Genomic DNA, 20,658 nt, shown 5'->3' with positions numbered 1-20,658 from the left:
GGTACACCATGGATTCTACATGGAGAAGAGGACCGACCCTTGTGTGAACATAAGGTAAGTATGTGTATATGGAGGTGTGTATGTATGTATTAAAGTTATACTTTCAAGGTGTGTGTCTTCTGTTTTTATTGGGGTATTTTTTTAGTAGTAGTACTACTACTACAGGTACCAGCGGGCCCGGTTTTCCTCTGCATGCTGGTACTTGTGGTTCTCCAAGTACCAGCTTGCGGGGGAGGCTTGCTGGGACTTGTAGTACTGCTACTAAAAACAATATTCATTTTTTTACACAATGGCTATCAGCCTCCCATCCACAGCCCTTGGATGGGGGGGGACAGCCTCGGGCTTCACCCCTGGTCCTTGGGTGGCTGGAGGGGGGGACCCCTTGATTGAAGGGGTCCCCACTCCTCCAGGGTACCCCGGCCAGGGGTGACTAGTTGGTTATGTAATGCCAGGGCCGCCGGGAGCTATATAAAAGTGTCCCCCGGCTGTGGCATTATGTATCTGGCTAGTGGAGCCCGGTGCTGGTTTCAGAAATACGGGGGACCCCTACGCTTTTTGTCCCCCGTATTTTTGGAACCAGGACCAGGCGCAGAGCCCGGTGCTGGTTGTTTAAATATGGGGGAACCTCTATCATTTTTTTTCCCCATATTTTTGCAACCAGGGCCGGCTCAAAGAGCCCGAGGCTGGTTTTGCTTAGGAGGGGGGACCCCACGCAATATTTTTTCAAAAAATACACACTTTCCCATCCCCTTCCCACTGATAAACATGCACGGATCTCATGGATCCCTGCATGCCTATCCAAACACGGGATAAAAAAGCAGGTCTGGTTTTTTTTTTAGCACTTTTTCACAAATTGTATTTCTGCACGGCAGTGTTTGGCAATTGTCGGCAGTGTTTGTGATTTGCACTTTTTAGTAAATTACCCATTTCTACCAAATTGCAGGCGTATTTGACCGATGGTGTATTGATTCGTGATTTTTTCCTAGGACTTCCAAAATATTACGAATGCCCTCATCACTGCCGAGATTTTTGCTTAATAAATTACCGAAATGACACTTTGAAGAAAAAACGGCATCTCGGTCAAAATCGGGACCTTAGTAAATATACCCCTATGTGAGATACACCTGTGAGGTATAATAAATTCATTATCATCAAGGAAGTGGTGAGTGCCTGTACTCTTCTTGGATGGATGGATATATATATATATATATATATATAATGTGTGTAATATGCTGTGTATGTGTGTCGTTCGGGCAGCACTCCAATGCCAAAACAAATGTCCCGGTGCCTTCCTAGGTACCTTTGGCAGGTCCAAATAATAGAAGCAGTGCCGCCGTACACTGCTTCTATTGTATGTATGTATGTATGTATGTATGTGTGTGTGTGTGTGTGTATATGTATGTATGTATGTATGTATGTATGTGTGTGTGTATGTGTATATATATATATATATATATATATATATATATAGAAAAGATGTGTAGACTCGTGCGCTTCTTTAGGGATTGACCGTAAAGAAAAATTCTTATCTGAACAATTTATGAATTTGCTAATAGAATAGCCAAAAATGGCTGATATCACAGTTTAATAGGCTTAAATAAGTCTTTGTCAGCACCTTCCACTCTTCAGGGTGGCAGCTCCGTTCCTCAGTGTACCAAAGGTATATGGCATAAATAATTCTGTAGCAAAAAAAGGGATGGAGAAGAACAAGCGCCTATGGTGCAGTAAGTTCTTTAAAGTGTAAAACGACACTTGAAATAATATAATTGCGTACCAGATGGAGTCTTTAAAACACGCCTAATAGTAAGATGTCGGTCAGGATATTTCTTCACCAACAACACCATCAGATTCAGATGAAAAATCAGCATACACATCAAATGGTCTTATATCCAGATCCTCTCATCAAATCCAGCACACAGGGCAGTTGTAATTTCAGTCAAATGACTAGAAAATGTATTCAAAATGTAGGCTTTTGGTATTAACATTTATCAAAATGTGATCAGAGTGGACACTCAGGATTTTTCAAAGAATAACTTCAAAACATCAAAAAGGAGACTGCCGAAGCTTCAAGCCAGTCTCATATTCGATTGATCAGAATTCAGCTATTTCCTATGTTTCTAACTTTCAAAAGGAAGGTGAAAACAGCAAGATCCTGCCAAAAATGGACTTTCCAAACAGACAGCCAGTGGTACTCCAGTGTCCTTGCAATCAAATATATATATATATATAATGTGTGTAATATGCTGTGTATGTGTGTCGTTCGGGCAGCACTCCAATGCCAAAACAAATGTCCCGGTGCCTTCCTAGGTACCTTTGGCAGGTCCAAATAATAGAAGCAGTGCCGCCGTACACTGCTTCTATTGTATGTATGTATGTATGTATGTATGTATGTGTGTGTGTGTGTGTGTATATGTATGTATGTATGTATGTATGTGTGTGTGTATGTGTGTATATATATATATATATATATATATATACATACATACATACATACATACATACATACATACATACATACATACAGACTCACAAGTTTTATGGACCCAGCATATACTGGGTCACCTCAGTCCCCACCCCCGTGATTGGCTCCACCCAGTTCTGGAATCCCCCCCATGCAAATCCTGCGTTTGCCACTGACTCAGCATTCTAGAAACCTGTACTGCGGACACAAAAATAATAAATATTTCTACAAATACATTATACACAGTTACATTTCACACATAATAAATATTAGATTTACACTAATTGATGCATCCAATTTACATGGGTGGTCATTCCGAGTTGTTCGCTCGTTGCCATTTTTCGCAACGCAGCGATTAGGTGGAAAATGTGCATGGTACGCAGCGCGCATGCGCTAAGTTTTTTAACACAAAGCTTAGTCATTTTGCTGTTGCTCGAGCTGCGCTTTTCAGTCGCACTGCTGATCGGTAAGTGATTGATAGGAAAGGGGCGTTTCTGGGACGTAACTGAGCGTTTTCCAGGAGTGTGCTAAAAAACGCAGGCATCCAGGGAAAAATGCAGGAGTGGCTGGAGAAACGGGGGAGTGGCTGGCCGAACGCAGAGCGTGTTTGTGACGTCAAACCAGGAACTAAACTGACTGAGGTGATCGCGATCTAGGAGTAGGTCTGGAGCTACTCAGAAACTGCATGATTTTATTTAGTAGCAATTTTGCTTCTCTTTCGTTCGCTATTCTGCTAAGCGTGTGCAATGCTGCTAAAAGCAGCTAGCGAGCGATCAACTCAGAATGACCACCATAGTCTCTTTTATGCTAATAGCATCTCCTCCCCTGTGTCACCCAGTCTCGAGGACCACATATAGTACAAACATGAATCGTATACAAATAACTAAATATTTCTTACACATATAATGATCCTACAATATTAACTTCTTCCTCCTTATTATATTATATTTTTACTTGTTTATATGGATCATTCGTTGTGTTATATACTGTATACTTCTATTAATGAGAACTAATGCTTTTTAATTTTTTCTATTTTTATGCTGCGGGATGCACACTATGCTTTGTATGAGGTCTGAAGCCTAGGACTTCTCCAAAATGGCCACCGCCATCCAAACTGAACAGAGAACCTAAGGTCTTCCAACCAATACTCATTTTTCCGAAACCGGAAGTGGGGCAGAGAGCCGCACAGACAGAAGTGTGGCAAACCGCGATGCACAGACATAACAAACACCCACGGACCGGAAGTGGGCAGCTGCGCATGCGCAGTTAACATTTACGGACACAGGAAGCGTGGCGAAAGTGCCACTGCTTAACATACTTTACTTTTGATGTCAAATGTCTCTCTGTATAACATTCGTTTTTTATAACCACTGGGATTATGTCTCTTTAATATGAAATATGTGATAGCTCCAATTATTTTATAGTGGAAAATTCATGAATATTACAGTTTATCAATTATATCAGGAAATTATGTCATAGCCTATTCCCTAAATGAAACCAGGTATAAATATCAGCCCTGGCCATTTACCCATCACCCCTTGAGGAAGTCAGCCGGACAAAACGCGTTGGTTGTACCTCACTGACTCACTGACATTTATATTGTACTGTTTTTTTAGTCTTGTAAAGGTCTTATATGCTTTTATATATATTCTATGTCCCATTCTCCTTTTTAATATAGTCCAATATGTATCTTTTTATTGTATATATATATAAACTTTTTTATTGGTTGTTTCTGTATTTAAATTAAAATATTGTTGACTTCCGGTTCCGGCTGCATGGAGTGAGCAGCACGTCTTACAGCTCCTCTCCTTCCCCGGCTGGTTTGGCGCTTTTACACGGCTTTAAATAGCCTCCACTCACCCTGACTGGCCTCCCGGACACCCCGCTCGCCAGCAGATGGATAAATATATAACTTCCTCTCAGCCGCCACGGACGCAGCAGCAACCGCTGCGCCAGGTGAAGAGGAGCCCTGACCCTGTTATGGCGCCAGACATGGAAACGCTGGCGGCCTCTCCTGTCATTAAGAAACAGGCCACAAACTCCCCAGATGTGGATGCCACATCCCAGCACCTGCACTGTGACGCTCCGCTGTTTTATGGAGCGCTCCGCTGTTTTATGGAGACCTATTAAGTTGGATTCTGCTGTCTTGTGTCTCCCCCCATACCCTGGTGTTCTTCCTCCCCCCCCCCCCCCCTCTCTATCTCACTCTTTTCTTCACAGTATTGTCTCTCATTGCTGCCTGGAACTATTCGGTCTCATATTATCATGTAAATTATGTCATCACTCAAGGTAGGTTCCCTGACTGTGGGAGGATTTAATTCACCAGCTAAGCGCAGGAAAATTCTAGTATACTGCAATAAATTGAAGCTTGATTTAATTTTTTTGCAGGAAGCTCATCTAGTGCACTCAGAAATAGTAAAGCTTCAAATGTTGGGGTGGAGATTGGTGGCCTGTGCGCCCTTCACCTCTAAAGCTAGAGGAGTAGTAATTTTGGTAAAGCGCGCCATCTCCCTAGACATCACTAAAACTATCTCAGACCCTGAGGGACGCTTTGTTATCGCGCAAGTTATGTTATATTCCAAGCCCTATACCCTTTGTAATATATATGCCCCTACGGCTTACAATAAACACTTTTTTGTAAAACTGATTGCTGATCTAACTCCCTACACACAAGATCCTTTATTAGTATTTGGAGACTTCAACTTAATCTCCGACAAATTCCTTGACAGATCCTCCTCCCCTAGCAGCTCATTCTCCCTGCCAAAATTTGGAGTACCCCAATTTGCCTCCCAGCTGACATTAGTGGATGTTTGGAGAGCATTTAACCTCACTGTCAAAGAATTTACATGCCTATCGGCCGCACACCAGACCTTGTCGAGAATAGATTATGCGTTACTGTCTCAGACCCTGTTCACAAGAGTTTCCTCTGTGGAGATTGAGCCCATTTCCGTCTCTGACCATGCCCTGCAAATTTAGTATTAAACATCTCTATGGAACATTCCTCACAGATTTCCTGGCGCTTCCCCTCTCATCTTCTGGCTTCTCAGGATTTTAAGTCTATGCTATCTACCAGCTGGCGCGACTAATGCTCTAACAACCAGTCTCAAGCCACCTCTGACCCCCCCCTATTTTGGCAAACCGCCAAGGGCAGTCCTTAGAGGCGATATACTTTCCTATACTGCCAAGCTTAATAAAACCTATGCCGCTACTTACCTCCGCCTACAACACACTCTCACTTCGGCCTACACCGATTATTGCCGTTTGCCCAATTTAACTAATAAACAAAAATATAATACAGCAAGGACCCACTTTAATGAATATCTTAAGAAGCAAGGCAACAAACACTTATACAGTATTAACTATAAATATCACAGATTTGGGAACAAATCTGGCAAATTGCTCACTATCATTTTGAATGGTGCTAGAACTGCCACGTCAGTCCACCCCCTTCGTTACCCAGATGGCTCTTTTACTTCCTCTAATAAGCAGATTGCGCTTTATATGAAAGAATTCTATTCACAGTTGTACTTTTCCCCTCCCACTGCTACCGAGACCCACTTTTCATCTCCTACGCCACCCACACACCCCTGGCATAGCATATCCTTTCCTATCTTGACAGAGGCCATGAGAGAGGCTTTGGTGACTCCGATCACTCCAGGGGAAGTATCCAAGATAATTAAATCCTTGCAGACAAACAAGGCCCCTGGCCCTGATGGCTTTGGAGGGATTTTTTATAAAACGATCCTTCCTGACGTTCTGGACCCTCTTGTCCTTGCCTTCAATCATATACTCACCTCAGGTGTAGCCCCGCTATATTTCAATGCGGCATATATTAAACTTCTACCCAAACCAAACCGGGACCTTACACTCCCGGGCTCCTATAGGCCCATTTCGCTACTAAATCCTGACTACAAAATCTTGGCGATAGTTCTGGCTGGGAGACTTAAAACCATCCTGCCAGAGATTATACATCCAGACCAAACTGGATTTATAGCTGGCAGGCACTCGGTCCTTAATGTCAGGAAAGTCATCTCGGCTGTTCAACATCTCCAACAGGCCAGTGGCTCTGCTCCCCCTGGGGTTATCATGTCATTAGACGCGGAGAAGGCCTTTGTCCTTGTCCAATGCTTTATACTGACCCTCTATCTCAGATTATGTGCAATGGCCACTTCTCGGACCGCTCCTACCTATATAGAGACACGAAACAGGGATGCCCCCTGTCTCCCCTTTTATTTGCTATTGCTATAGAACCCTTGGCTATAATGCCCTGTGAGTCCTCTGCTTTCAGTGGAATAACCATCTCCACTTACGAGTTCAAAGTCTCACTGTTTGCAGACGACATGTTGCTCTTTGTATCCGATCCCCTGAATTCAATCCCTGCAATCATATCCATAATCAATACCTTTGGTGCTACCTCAGGCTATAAAATTAATATTGAAAAATCAGAGATACTTCCCATAGGCAACTACTCCCTACACCTCCCCACCTCCCCTGTATTTTCGAACTTGACGATCACTACAACTCACTTGAAATACTTGGGTATATATATTACTAAATTGGTTGTGGGGGAAAGATGGCGCACTGGGCTACCCTATTGCAGGTATAGTATATCAATAAACCGGAATGCAGAAAAGTAACTTTAAATAAATATTACCCTCTTTATGGGCAGAACAAATTACTACACTCATAAGTAGAAAAAGCAGGCGGTGCTCCCTTAAGTTGTAAAGAACAAGTCACATAGATATAAAAGAAGAAAAGACAACTCTTTTTCATGGGGCACTCAACAGATAATCTAAAACTTAACTTTTATTATTAGAAATTGAACTCACATTAACATACTAACATATAACATATATTCTCAATTATTAAGATGTCACTGACTAGGCCTCAAGAGATACTATCTAACATTGCCTTCTGGCTCAGTAAATTTAGTGTGTACCCAATTGTACCACTAATTACATGAGTATCAGTAATTGGTTAATATCCTGCCAAAGATTAATTATAAACAAACCAATCAAATGTTTATTAAACCATAATCGTTGATGTATTATAACAATTGATGGTTCCCAAGGTTATATATGAGGTATTTAACGTGACTAACTAGACACACTTCCCAATATTCATGTATGGTAAGGCCAAGTTTTTCAGCCAATCACAAGCGTGTAGTTTTTTGACCAAATAAAAATATAACACAATATAATTGTAGACAGAAAAATATGTCAGAAGGAAGATAGGGAAAAATAGGTGACTAAATGCCGGGTTTCTGCTTTTGGTAATCTGCTAGAAAGCATCGAATTCCCAATGAGAGAACCACCTGGAGCACACGCACCAATCCCAAGACCTGTATCTGCTGTTAACTTATACTGCCCAATTAAGGGCAAAGTTAATGAGAGTGCAGGGGAGAGGTCCCTAGTCAATTAATTGCATCTGTATAACTTGATTCTTATAGGCCCATTGAAAAATAATAATAATGATTATGATAATAACCACAAAGTTACAGTGGTTATCCATATATGACCATTAAGTCACAATTAGAACTGTAACATCCAAAGAAAACACTCTGAAATCTAAAGGAACAGAGGAGTAACTAAATAATCGAATATTCCTCCTATCCAAATTGTGAATACAGATAATTAATTGATACAATTGACCAGATGGTCTCTAAGAAATACAGATTTCATATGCAATAACACCCAGGATTTCTACTGTCCTCAATCATATCTAACGACATCGAATTAAAGATGAGAGGATCCTGTGGGCGTTTATGCAAAATGAAAAAAGCGTGCTTCTGCTGTTGGTATCTCAATAAATGAGTTAAGCCAATGAGAGTACACAGAAAAGAAAAGAAAAAATTAGAAACAATTATTGTAGAAAAAATCATATAGTTGGTACAAAATGTATCCTCATGAGTGTATTCATGGATTATATAATAATATCTCATGTACCCAAGTGTCTAGTCAATTAGCGCTCATATATTTTGTGGGTAATAAATAAAACAGTGTTTTTCCAAAACTATGACTGCGGTCATTTAAATTGAAACAGACTATATTAATCTGGGTACAAGTGCAATGGTATTATCAAAATTGCATCATATTTGCAAAATATTATAATATCAAAATTGCATCGTATTTGCATTATAAGAATATTGCATCCTATTTGCAGACAGTGTCCTGTATACACGTCACCAAATATATAATTATAATTAATTAATAATCCGTTAATTATGTGCTGTTTTTATATGCTGTTTTGCTGCTGATGGCAAAGAAAGGAAAATAATTCTACTTATCTGCTGCTGTCTTTCCAACATCAGTTTTTTCCTTTTATAAGTTGCACTTAATGCGGTATACCCGGATTAGAAGATAAGAATCCACCCACAGTCAGGCTTACTTGAATGTAGTAGCGGAGTGGGGTAACGGAGGCTATTTGTTTGTGGGTCTCCCCCTCTGCATTAACCTCTAGTGCAGGGGCCACCGGATCCAATTGCTAAATAGGTCTAAAGACCATTATTTTCTGCTGACAGTCAATCAGTGGGATCGGCGTATGGAGCCGCTGCAGGCAGCGTCCGGCTCAAAGCCGATTCCCGAGTCTGCACTCGGAGGCTGCAGCGGCTAGGTCCCGGGTCCGCGTCTGGAAGCAGCAATAGCAGTGTGGGTGACGTGCACATACGCTGTATGTTCGTGTTTGACGTGCACGTTTCACCTGGGCGGCTTCGTCAGGAAGTGTGATGTCCTACCTAATTGTCTGGGTATTTACCTGTAAAAGTGTATTTCTCTAGCCAATCGCTGTATGCATTAAATCAACTTAATTGGTTCCTAAACAGATTGAATTATGGGGCATGTAGTTTCTAGCATAAACGGATTCTTATAAATGAGTATACAAGTTTCCAAACGGCCAGCGATGATAATAAAAAATGTGTATATACTGGCAAAGGACAATAACAGCAGTTCCAGGATATGAAAGGACATGTGCTCATCTCTAAAAATTATATATATGTATGTAGAGAAAAAATAAATAAAATAAAATAAAAAGAAATAAAAATACTGTGATAAACATAATAATAATGGAATAAAAAAGGAATAAAAAATAGTACTAAAATAAAATACATGACAATAGAGAGTGATAATAAAGATTTCGTAACTAAAAGTGTTAGCTGATGACCAATCACCATAAATTATGCAAATTAATTACCTAACTAAAAAAAAGGGGGGAGATACAAAGCTAATAAAGTATATACCAAATATAAGCATAACTAGATCAATTTCAACAGTGAACATCTATTCATGTTTTCAATTGTTATAATATTTTCTATGTTCTTTTTTCGATAATAATTGTTTACTATAATCATCAATAGTTGGAGCAACCAAAGAAAAAGACAAAGAAAAAGAAAGAGGGGGGAAAAGGAATCAGTAAAAAAAAGGGGGAGGAGGGGGGGGAAGGGAAGAGGAAAAAAGGAAAAAAAGAAAAAAGGGGGGGAGAAGGGGGGGGAGGGAGGGGTTTTATGTGGGGTAAAGAGGAAAGTGAAGGTGGGTGAAAAAGAAGAAGAAGAAGAAGAAAAAGAAGAAGAAGAACCAAGGCGGGGAAAGTGGAAAGAAAAAAGAAAAGAAAAGGAAATAAAATATGTTTAAAGTGTAAGAAAAATTGTGTATATATATATATATATATATATATATGTATGAATAAATAAATCATTTAGTGTGTCGATAATGTGATTGGTGCTTACTAAATTGATAACTGGTGCTAGCTGGAGGCACAATACGCCAATTATTGAAACAAGTGACTGATTAAAAAATTTTTTAAATAAAGTAAAGTGCATAATTAGATTAAAGTTATAATGAGAAAATAAAATAAAACATTAATACTATGAAAAATAATTGTATGTAGGTGAATCAGAGGAATGCTCCAAAATTTTGATTTTCATTGAGCCCATCCGGACTCAATGTTCCCAATCTGAAAATCCATCTGCTCTCTTGTTGTAGAAGAGTTCTGTTGAGATTACCTCCCCTAATACCCAGATGGATTTTCTCAAGTCCAAAAACTGTCAAATTCTTACTACTACCTCCATGTTTGTTAAACATGTGTCTTGCTACAGGGGAAAGTTTTTTCATTTTATTCAGATCTGTCGTGATGTTTCTTATATTTCCAATATGCTCCAAAACCCTCTGTTTAAGTGCTCTTGATGTCATTACCACATACTTCATTCCACATTCACATTGTAAACAGTATATGACCCCTATGGCGTTGCAGTTGATAAAGGATCTAATCTCAACCTTATTTCCTCGTCTGTCAAATGTATGTTTTGTCTTGACCATATATTGACATGCCTTGCAACTTCCACACGGGAAGGAACCATTTATTGTAGGTGTCCGTTTTGCTGATCTTTCAAAATGGCTGTCCACCAGAATGTCTCTCAGATTTTGAGACCTCCTCCAGCTCATGGCTGGTTTAACATCGAGCTTATTGCTCAGGTCTCTATCTGTATGCAGGACTGGCCAATGTCGTTGTGTAATATTCACTATCTCTTGCCATTCATGGCAAAAGTCACCTACAAATCTGATCTGCTTTTTTGTATCGGGTTTAACTTTATTTTTAGGGAAAAAAAGATCTTCTCTTGGAGTTTTAGATGTCAAGTGGATTGCCTTTTTTATGCTCCTATTGCTATACCCTCTTTCTCTGAGGCGTATCCCCAATTCCTTGCTCCTGATCTTGAAGATTTCCATACTGGAGCAGTTCCTGCGCAACCTCAGGAATTCTCCTTTGGGTAAGTTCTTAATCGTTGGTGGGAAGTGACTACTAGTCCTGTGTAAGACACTGTTTGTTGCAGTGGCTTTTCTGAACAGATCCGTAACTAGTTCCCCTTCTTCATTCTTATTGATTTTCAAATCCAAAAACGTGATGGAGTCTTCACTTATCTCTGATGTCAATCTCAAATTAAGTTGGTTATTATCGAGGTGTCCAATGAATTCTCTGAGCAGGTCCTCTGTGTTATTCCAGATCATCAGGACATCATCAATATATCTAAGCCATACTATAACAAACTGTGTGTATTTTTCGTTATCCTCCGTGAAGACTAGTTCACGTTCCCACCACCCTAAGTAGATGTTCGCGTACGTGGGCGTACAAGCCGCGCCCATCGCCGTACCCCGGGTTTGCAAGTAGAAAGCATCCGTAAAGGTAAAATAGTTTTTTGTAAGGACAAATTTTAATAAATCAATCAGAAATAAATTGAAATCCTCGGCATCCTTCATTCGTAGAAAGTACTGTACCGCTGCCAGTCCTGCTTGATGATTAATGCTCGTGTACAGCGACTCTACATCCAAGGATACTAGAAGGTGTCCTTCCACTTTGATTCCTTGTATTTTTCGTAGAACATCTGATGTGTCCTGGACATAAGATGGTAGGCTTACCACGTATTCCCTTAGATGGAGGTCCAAAAAGATACTAGCCTGTTCACTTAACCCCCCTATTCCAGAGACTATGGGTCGACCTGGTGGAGTGTCACTGTTTTTATGGATCTTAGGAAGCATATAGAACGTTGGAACTTTTGGATTGTCAACTGTTAGGAAGGTGTGCTCTTGTTTGGTAATTGTACCTTCTTTGAATGCCTTTTCAATCATTCTTTTGTAAAAATAGAGATAGTTGTCCGTTGGATTGAAGGTAAGTCGCGTATAGCATGATTTGTCATGTAGTTGTCTTAAAGCCTCCTTGGTATATTTTTCTTTTGACCAGAGAACTACGTTACCCCCTTTATCCGATTGTTTTATAATCGTATCATCCCAAGTTTGTATATCTCTCAGAGCTGACTTCTCTCTTATTGTAAGATTATCTCCCATAACAGGTCTTGCTTTCAATGACAATTCCAAACTATCCAGATCCTTAGACACCATTTCTCTGAAAATTTTAACAGCTGGACATAAGGTCTCTTGTGGATAGAATGTGGATTTCTTTATGCAGACTGGACGATTAATACATCCTTTTTGGGAATGGTCCGTCTGTATCTCCTCACCAGAATCATACAATTCCTCCAGGTCTAAGAGTGCCTGCAATTCCAAATCAGTCCATTTGCTGGCATCCTCCTTCATAGTTGCAAGTGAGGCTTCTTGGGTAAGGTTTTGCCTCTGTTCGTGGAATTTGATCAATAATAGTTTCCTACAGAACAGATTGAGATCCTTTTCCCATTTGAATCTATTCATTCTGGAGACCGGGGAGAAGGAGAGTCCTTTGCTTAGGACTGTTTTATGATCTTCTGTTAGAATTCTATCTGTCAAATTAATAATTTGAAGAGGATCACAATCCCTCCGAGGAGTTATTTCCTGAACCTCGGTGATTGCCTCTGTGGCAGTGGTGTTCCCCAGTTGTCTTGGTTCCTTCCTCTTCTTCTTAATAATTGAGAATATATGTTATATGTTAGTATGTTAATGTGAGTTCAATTTCTAATAATAAAAGTTAAGTTTTCGATTATCTGTTAAGAGTGCCCCATGAAAAAGAGTTGTCTTTTCTTATTTTATATATATATATTACTAGTAAGGTGGCAGACCTTTATAAAGCTAATTTCGCCCCCCTTGTAAACAGGGTGGTGACATTAATGTCAACATGGAATTCTTTACCCCTTTAACTGCTTGGCAGGGCGGTCGCGGTCAAAACAATAGTCTTTCCTAAATTATTTTATGCAATCCAGATGCTTCCCATTGCATTGCTCCATAGAGACATTCTGACAGTGAACGCCTCTGTTTCGAGTTTTTTGTGGAATGGCAAATGGTCCAGAATTGCTCTCTCCAAGTTGATGCTCCCGAAATCTCATGGAGGCCTTGGCATCCCCGACTTTAAAGCCTACACTATGGCTGTGGTTTTCAGGTATGCTAGTGACTGGTTGTTGGAAGCCGCCACATATACTGATGCTAGATTAGATCAAGCTATATTTCATCCATATTCACCATCTGCATTACTGCATCTTAAACCTAATTCCATACCTAACAGGCTTTTTTCCCATGTTATATTTCATGACACATATATCCACTGGATAAATTTACATAAAAAAATTGCGAGGAGACTTTAGATTCTCACCCTATCTACCCCTATGGGGCAACCCAGATTTTCCTCCGTCACTTCACAACCCCTCCTTTCAGATTTGGAGACAAAAGGGTCTTGCTCTTGTGAACAGAGTCTTCGACCCGGGAGGCTATGTCCTTCCCTTCGGAGACCTACAGACATTATACTCCGTTCCAAATAATCTTTTTTATTTATATCTACAGGTTAGACCTTATGTCCAAGCTCTTCCAATTGTTTTCCTCTTACCTAAGGAAACACATATTATACTTCAGCTATTGCAACTTAGGTCTACTAAAGCTTATAGGATTCGCCATCTTTACCTTCACTTAATTTTAGACACAGTTAATCTCCCGCTTCACTCTCAAAAGATTTTAGCCAGATGGGCTGAGGATATCCCTAATTGGTCTCACTCACCTGAGACTATACTCTCTAATTACAGTAGGCTCTCCAAGCATCTACCTTCGGCATACCTACAGGAAACAACGTCCGCTTTATACACAGGGCATATATTTCCCCAGCTCAGAGAAAATACTTAGCCGTAGCTGCCTCAGGGAACTGTGTAAAATGCTCTAAGGTAAATGCTAAGCTGTTTCATTGTGTTTGGGAATGCTCCAAGGTTCGCAGGTTCTGGGCTAAAATAGTATGCTATCTGAACACGATACTACAAACCTCATTAACACCTTCACCAGAAGCCTGTTTATTACTGGATTTTGTTCACTGGAACTTTGGGACTCACACCCACAAATATGTCCCCTTTTCTGTGATGGCCTTGACACTAGCTAAAAAGCTGATTTTCATACACTGGATTAAGAAATCTGCTCCGACGATCCAGGAGCTGAAGTCTCGTCTGCTCCTCCTTTTGTATTTCGACATAAGATCATGCTTGTTAAATCCTGTTTCTCCCATAAACACCTTCCACTGTAGATGGAACCTTTTCATAACCTCATTGGATGAGGAATCCAGAAGGACTATCTCCACATTCTTTGGATCTCAAGATTGGACTAAAGCCAAAGCTTTACTTGAAACACCTAGTTGAAAAATCTATTTTAGGGACACTGGCCATATTGCTACACTGCTGCTCCCCTTGCTATTTACCCTCTCGTGAATTATGCCTCCTATTGACTGGGTTCTATACTTATTATTTTATCGTGTTAATCTATGTTGTTCTATGGTGGCATTTGTGTATACTGTTTAGAGACCCATAAGTTATTTCCCCTTTTTGGGCTGTTAATTTACTCACTCCAATATGGTTTCTGTCTTATTCCTCTTCACTCATTTCATTCAATCAATCTGACTTTGCTTTCTTCCTATGCTCTAACCACTACCTCCCCCCCCCTTCTTTCTAGCTCCCCTGATTTCCCCTTTTGTGCCCGTCTTCGTCACATTGGATCTATATGTTGGTCAAGTGCATCGCCTACTTATTGCCATTGCTTAATCTATTTGTATACCCTTATATTGTCTCTTGGCAATGTACTATATTGAAACATTCAATAAAATGTTAATATAATTTTTTTTTAAATATTGTTATTATCTCTTACCTAAAAACTGTTTACAAGAAAAAGAATCATCTGGCTCTTATCAGCCAGGTGTGCTGCTCCCCAGCAAGTGCCACACCTAGGCAAGTGCCTCACGTGCCTAGTGGGAAATCCGCTACTGTCTGAGCCCTAGCAGGCTAATTGGACAGTAAGTGGCATAATAACTAGGAACCCAGTTAGCAGGGCTGGTTGTAGGCCTTGTGGCAACCAGAGTGAACATTTTCTCCACAGTAGTGTCCATCATTCACATTACACCACACACTAGTACTCCTTACACATATTATGCCATGCTAGAGCCGCTTACACGCATTACACCAGAGTAGAGCAGAGCCCCTTATACACATTACGCCGGGTAGAGCTACTTTTATGCACGTTATGCCAGGTAGAGACTCTTATATGCACGTTATGCCAGGTAGAGCCCCTTACACATGTTGCACCATGTAAAGCCCCTTACACACATTGCACCAGGTAGAGCCCCTTACACACGTTACATCAGGTAAAGCACCTTTCACACGTGGCACCAGGTAGAGCCCCTTACACACATTGCACCATGTAGAGCTCCTTACACACATTGCATCAGGTAGAGCCACTTACACAGGTTGAGTCAGGTAGAGCTGCTTATACACATTGTTCCAGGTAAAGCCCCTTATACACATTGCACCAGGTTAAGCCCCTTACACACGTTGAGTCAGGTAGTGCTGCTTATACACATTGTTCCAGGTAAAGCCCCTTACACACGTTGCCCCAGGTAGAGCCCCTTTCACACATTGTGCAGTGTAGAGCCCCTTACACACGTTACGCCAGGTAGAGCCCCTCTACTATAGAGAGTGAGTGTGTGTGTGTTTGTATTTGTGTGTTTCCCGTCACTCACCAGGGCTGGCCACCGCAGTAGGCCCCCTGGCTTCTGCCCATCTGTGCAGCCACTTCATACCTCACTTCAGCCCAACATGAAGCTGGGAAGAAGTCAGTACCGTTAAGTGGCCAGAGGGGGGCGCCAAGCGGGATGCGGACAGCGCAGTGCAGCAAGCAGGCAGGGTGACGGCAGCCATACCCTCAGACAGCAGCGCCCTGGGCACCGCCTTGCTAGCCCGCACCTAAAAACACCACTGCCAGCTAGCATGCTAGACAGCCCAGCCAATGCCATCACTAGGGGAGTGCGGGTCACTCCCAGGTGTCACCCTCCTTCTTATTGACCGGAGCTGGGTGCTGCACTGTAACAGTACATGCAGCACTTGGCTTCTGTAACAGTGAAGGAGCCAGCAGTGCAGCTAGTCAATCTCCGGGGGCAGATCCCTGGAGTGATGAAAAAAAGGGTCAGGCTGTGAGGCTCACTGTTGTTAGTTACCGGTGGCAATAGGCTCTGTTGGCTGATCTAGTCATTTTGTCCTTTATTTTTTTCCCCCGTGTTTCTTGACCATGTTTACTACTATTTGCCCTCCGTATGTTGTCCAATACGTGCCCTCCGCTCCTCAATTTTTACGTTTTTGTGTATGGGACAAACTCTCTGACCTGTATTGTTTTTTTCTGTGTTTTTTCTTAAAATGTTTTTTTAAATAAAATGCGGATTGTGATAAATATGCCTCTATTTATTTTACTACAATATTTCAGTATTTACTAAATAAGAAGAGAACCTATGAAGCAATTTATATTCTCTATAATATGGCAGCACGTAATGGCATTTATCTCGCTTCTACATTTTTCTGTTTTAATTTACTTGGTTTACGATGCCCCAGTTTTCTTAATTAAATTAATTGTCCCGAGTATGTTTACATAGTTGTCTTAAGTATATGAGGAAATTGGATTATTTAGTGCTATGGAGAAGTCGCACTTTACTCTTCACAGATGGGGTTAAATGATACATAATTCAAGGATTTATGTATTGAAGCTAGAGCCGGAGAAAAGAAAACACAGATAATGAAATTGTACAAGACTGCAGAATAAGTGATATTTATCTGACTGATGTACACGGCAGCGGATGCTGATATATATACGCAGTGGTGCAAGTAGAAAAAATGTCTTACGGGTACTGTGTGCGCGCGCCGAAGGCGCGCGCGCAAAAAAATGGGTGTGGCCAAATGCCACATGGGGCGTGGCCAATGAAAATGGGGGCGTGATACACATATGGGGGAGGGGCAGATACACGTATGACCCCAATAGTGCCAGATACACGTTGCCCCACAGTGCCAGATATACATTGCCCCACAGTGCCAGATACACATTGCCCCACAGTGACAGATATACATTGCCCCACAGTGCCAGATACACATTGACTAACAGTGCCAGATACACATTGCCCCACAGTGCCAGATACAGAAATGCCCCCAGAGTGCCAGATATACATTGCCTCGCAGTGTCAGATACACGTTGCCCCACAGTGCCAGATATACATTGCCCCACAGTGCCAGATACACATTGCCCCACAGTGCCAGATACACAAATGCCCCCACTGTGTCAGATATACATTGCCCCCCGTGCCAGATACAGAAATGCCCCTACAGTGCCAGATATGCCCCCAGTGCCAGATATCCCCCAGTGCCAGGTATACATGCCCCCCCAGTGCCAGATATCCCCCAGTGCCAAGTATACATGCCCCCCCTGTGCCAGATATCCCCCAGTGCCAGGTATACATGCCCCCCTGTGCCAGATATCCCCCAGTGCCAGGTATACATGCCCCCCCAGTGCCAGATATCCCCCAGTGCCAAGTATACATGCCCCCCTGTGCCAGATATCCCCCAGTGCCAGGTATACATGCCCCCCTGTGCCAGATATCCCCCAGTGCCAGGTATACATGCCCCCCTGTGCCAGATATCCCCCAGTGCCAGGTATATATGCCCCCCAGTGCCAGATATCCCCCAGTGCCAGGTATATATGCCCCCCAGTGCCAGGTATATATGCCCCCAGTGCCAGATATCCCCCAGTGCCAGATATCCCCCAGTGCCAGGTATATATGCCTCCCAGTGCCAGATATCCCCCAGTGCCAGGTATATATGCCCCCAGTGCCAGATATCCCCCAGTGCCAGGTATATATGCCCCCCAGTGCCAGATATCCCCCAGTGCCAGGTATATATGCCCCCCAGTGCCAGATATCCCCCAGTGCCAGGTATATATGCCCCCCAGTGCCAGATATCCCCCAGTGCCAGGTATATATGCCCCCCAGTGCCAGGTATATATGCCCCCCAGTGCCAGATATCCCCCAGTGCCAGGTATATATGCCCCCCAGTGCCAGATATCCCCCAGTGCCAGGTATATATGCCCCCCAGTGCCAGATATCCCCCAGTGCCAGATAGAAATGCCCCCCCAGTGCCAGATATCCCCCAGTGCCAGGTATAACATGCCCCCCCCCCCCCCCCTTCCCTGCTCACCGCTGCCGCTGGCCGCTGCCGTCCTGTGTGAGGGAAGGAGAGCGCAGCCTGTGCCTCTCCTTCCCCTCAGTCTCCGGCGGGTGTCTCACAGTTTAATTCAGCGCCGATCCGTGAGCCAATCAGAGCTCGCACCGCGAGCTCTGATTGGCTCACGGATCGGCGCTGAATTAAACTATGACAGCCGCCGGAGACTGAGGGGAAGGAGAGGCACAGGCTGCGCTCTCCTTCCCTCACATCAGCGGCGGTGCGAGGAGCGGCGGCCCGTCGGTGTGGGTACGGCGTACCCACGGCTAAATTCTTACGGGTACGCCGTACCCACCCACTTGCACCACTGTTTATACGCTACGATACCCATGAGAGCTTGTCTACCCTGGGATAGATATTGCAAATACGGCATTTTCATGCAGCGCTCTCTGGGTAAATATTAATGTTTAATGAAGAATCACAAAGAAGCCGGAAATAATAACTCCAAGCAGCCTTCATCTACATTTACATGCAAGGGGGCAAAAACAGTGTACATCAGTGTAGCAGCTGGGCCATAATTTATACATGACGGAATGTAAATGCCATATTAACGTCTTGCAGCATTCTCATGTAATATTCATGGGTGACACTTGCTCAGAGAGCGTATGACAGGTCATAATAGAAATATCCAGCAAACGCAAACACTGGTTGGGTGAAAGAATAAATTAAATACCGTAATGAATGGTTGGTGGCTGAGTGGATGGTTGTGTGAATGATGGGAGGGTTTTGTGATCAATTGATTGGATGAAGGTATTTATGGTTCTGTGATTGTGCTGATAAATGACTGATGAAGTGCGCACACAATTTTCTCAAGTTGAGTATGCTGCGAGTCATACTCAGTAATGAATGCCCATTGTAGTTTGTCTTTGTTCTTTGATGTTTTGCTTTTAGGAAGTAAAAGAGTATCTCTTTCTTTTTCTTGAGTTTCTTCTATGATGTTGTTCAGGGTTTCTTCGTTGTAGCCTTTATCTATGAAATCTTGTTTCATTTGTGACATTTGTTCCATGCAGATTTCCTTTTTGCTACAGTTACGTCGAATTCTGAGAAACTGGCTCTCCATGGGTATGTAGGTGTTACAGTCGGTTGGTTTTTAGAACGTTTTGGTTTGGATGTTGTCATTTTCTGTATAGATGGTAAGATCTAGAAAGTTCATTTGTTCTTTGCTGTGTGTTACTGTGAGATTTATATGAAATCATTGATGTTCAAATCTTGAAAGAAGATGTTGAGGTCTTCTTCTTTGCCTGCCCACAGCAACAGCACATCATCGATGTATCTATGCCACTCAATCAAGCTGGTGCCCCAAGCTACGCCATTGAAGAATCCACACTAAAATCGTTATTTGTTATTTTTTCCTTTCCACTATTCTGTTTCATGATCTGACGCATTCTGGAGAAAATACCACCATCACCACCAATATTACTTAGAAAACAAGAAATCTATTGATCAACCGTAGGATAAGTATAATTCTTTCATAATTTTACCCTTTCACCACTCACATCACCGCATGCTGAATTATCAGCAGAGTGTCACCCATTTCTAAACTACTCCACACTCCAGCGCCAACTTCTACACCAATCCACTTGCTCAGTTTTATCTTCTTTGGATCTTTTTTGGGGTTGATCCTTAGGTGTTAGTAAGAGGCAGTAGGAGTTTCACCATTAAGGAGCGCCCCAAGTTTCCTACAAAACCCTCTTGTGAGAAATTAATATTAATGCCCCGGAACTCACTGCATTACAAGGCGTGTTTCCGCTTCACTGGCAGGATCACAAAATTAAGTATTTGGGTACATATCTTACTAGAGTACTCTCGGACCTTTATTCTGATAATTTCCCCAGACTGTTTGCCTCCATTAAATCAGAACTCTCCTCTTGGGATAAACAATTTATTTCATGGCTGGGTCATACGGCATCTGTGAAAATGTCAGTCCATCCTCGTTTACTTTATATGTGGCAAACTCTCCCCATATCTATCCCTACGAAGTCCTTGAAACAATTACAAGGAGATATCAACACTTTAAAAAAATTAAAAAAATGTATTGAAGCATCAAGAGTCAAATTCACATATAGTGTGACAAGTATTAATAAAGTTTTCGGAACTCAGTTTGTACAACATATAATATCATAAGAGACAATCCATCATAAGACTGTAAAATGATACAATGTCACAGTGGTAAGATACAATACATTTATATTATATGCAATTAACAGTCAAGTATTATAATCAAAGTTAG

At 41.9% G+C, this 20,658-nt stretch overlaps 1 long non-coding RNA gene across 1 annotated transcript in view; it reads right to left on the bottom strand.

Annotated features, from left to right (window-relative positions):
* LOC134956740 (uncharacterized) overlaps positions 1–18,486 on the bottom strand; it is a 99,416-nt gene extending 80,930 nt beyond the window's left edge. The window contains exon 1 of the long non-coding RNA XR_010186137.1: positions 18,405–18,486. This is a non-coding gene — a long non-coding RNA (uncharacterized LOC134956740). The remainder of the gene's footprint in view (positions 1–18,404) is intronic.
* Positions 18,487–20,658: the final 2,172 nt, after the last annotated feature.

Source organism: Pseudophryne corroboree, chromosome 9, assembly GCF_028390025.1.
Source record: "Pseudophryne corroboree isolate aPseCor3 chromosome 9, aPseCor3.hap2, whole genome shotgun sequence".
NCBI classification, from domain to species: domain Eukaryota; kingdom Metazoa; phylum Chordata; class Amphibia; order Anura; family Myobatrachidae; genus Pseudophryne; species Pseudophryne corroboree.
This window is presented reverse-complemented; position numbering and strand designations above follow the sequence as displayed.